This window comes from Camelina sativa, chromosome 12 (assembly GCF_000633955.1).
Source record: "Camelina sativa cultivar DH55 chromosome 12, Cs, whole genome shotgun sequence".
NCBI lineage: Eukaryota > Viridiplantae > Streptophyta > Magnoliopsida > Brassicales > Brassicaceae > Camelina > Camelina sativa.
Genome location: NC_025696.1, coordinates 19,571,355 through 19,573,837, shown reverse-complemented (window position 1 = coordinate 19,573,837; position 2,483 = coordinate 19,571,355).

Genomic DNA, 2,483 nt, shown 5'->3' with positions numbered 1-2,483 from the left:
ATATATATATATATATATATATATATATATATATATATATGATATCTAGGGTTTCACCACTACTATTTACACATTTATCCTTTACATATATAACTTTCCAATACGCCCCCTCAAGACGGAGAGAGTTTCTACACTTCAATCTTGACATTAAGCTCATGAAAACGAGGACTCGTTAGAGGTTTAGTCAAGACATCTGCAAACTGATCATCCCCAGATATGTGAGCAACACGTAAAATACCCGACTGAACATGCTATCGGACAAAATTATAATCAATAGCAATGTGTTTCATCCTGGTATGGAACACCGGGTTTGCACACAGGTAAGTAGCACCTATGTTATCACAATAAATGACGGGAGCCAATGGTAACGCAATACCCATTTCCTGAAGTAACGAGCAAACCCACCGCAGTTCAGAACTCGTGCTCGCGACTGCCCGATACTCAGCTTCAGTGGATGAACGAGACACACTACGTTGTTTCTTGGATGGCCAGGTGATGAGACTTCCACCAAATTAGATAATGTAAGCATTAGTGGATACGTAGTTGGCATGATCACGACCCCAATCAGCATTAGAAAACGCATGGACCGTGAGTGGAACATCTCGACGAAGGAAAATACCAAGAGAGCGAGTGTCATTGAGATAAAGCAACACATGCTTAACCGCCTGCCAATGTGCATTAGTTGGTTTATGCATACATTGTGATAAACGATTTACCAAAAAAAACAATATCAGCTCTTGTGAAGACCAAGTATTGAAGACTGCCAACCACCATTTGATAGTCTTTGGCGTCCGCAAGTGGTGTTCTGGACAAAACTGTAAGTGTTGAGGAGGACCACATAGGCGTGGGAACAGGTTTAGAGTCAAGCATATTAGTCTTGGCTAATAGGTCAGTGATGTATTTGCGCTGCATCAAATGAAGCCCCCTCGGTGTTCTAGTCGCCTCGATTCCCAAGAAATAACTCAATGGACCAAGGTCTTTAAGTGAGAATCGATGAGCCAAAGTAGCATGAAACGCCTCCACCAAATACATTGGACCTGTGATGATAATATCATCCACATAAATAAGAACATAAACATAATCACGACCATGTTTGTAGATAAACAGTGAGTTATCTACCAAAGACGTCTTGTACCCCGACTGTAAAAGGAACTGCCAAAGTTCCTGATACCACGCTCTAAGAGCCTGTTTAAAACCATACAACGCTTTCCGCAACCGACACACATGATGAGGTCTGTCCCGATCCACAAAGCCTGGAGGCTGCGAAACATAAACCTCCTTTTAAGAGTTCCTTGAAGGAATGCATTGTTGATGTCCACTTGTTGAATTGCCCAATAACGTTTCACAACAACCTCAAGAACAAGACGTATGGTCGTTGATTTGATAACCGGACTGAATGTATCGCAATAATCAATGCCATATTTTTGATTGAATCCACGAGCAACAAGCTTGACTTTGTACCTGTCGATAGATCCATCAGGCTTATTTTCCAAAGTAAAAATTCACTTACAGCTGATTTCATTCTGAGCTATCGATGGCGCCTCCATCCCACAAGTGTTCCCTAATTTGTGCATTAATCTCTCCAGCCATCGCATTTCTCCAATTGGGATCCTTTAGTGCTTAAGCAACCGTTGTTGGAATTATGGGTGAGAGAGCAGCGGAGACACTAAATTTGGTCTTTGGCTTGCTGATATGATTCTTGGACCGGGTTTGCATCGGGTGGAGATTATGTGGCAGAGGAGACGGCACACAAACCGGAGAATCAAGATCAGGCGTCGGAGACGAAGTTGATGCGGATGTCGTGATGGATCGGGAAGACGATGGTGATGGATAGTGTGGTGGACATGGTGGTATTGGGCTTAGTGGCGCAGGAGTCATAGATTGAGGTCGTATTGGGCTTTGTTGGGCCGAGGCAGATGAGGGATCATGAGCCCGTTTGGTTCGAGTCTCATGATCGAGATCAGGCAAGGCTGACAACGATGACTGAGACGACGACGAGGAGATTTCCGGTGTAGGGGAAGACAACGGAGATCCAGATGGCGTAGCGGTTGCCGGTGGAGCCGGCGAGTGACGATCAGAACACGGAGGCACAGAGGAATGAGCTGGCAGAGACGATGCAAGTGGAAACGGAATTATCGAATTCCAATTTGATGAATCGGCGTTGTTTGACGGCGTAATCACCGAAGATACTCCTGACGAGTGCGTGGTAGCAAAAGGATATTGCGTTTCCACGAACTGGACATGACGAGATGTATAAATCCAGTTTAGCTTGACATCCAAGCATAAGTATGCACTCTGTGTGAGTGAATACCCAACGAAGGTAGTATCTTGTAAAGTGATCAACCAAAACAAGGTAGTATTTCAAATTTTCAGAGGATTTAATAGGAGAGGACTACACATTAGTATATATGTATTCAAGAGGGTGGGAGGATGTAATTGTGTTTGAAGCAAATGGAATCTTGTGACTTTTATTGATGAAACAA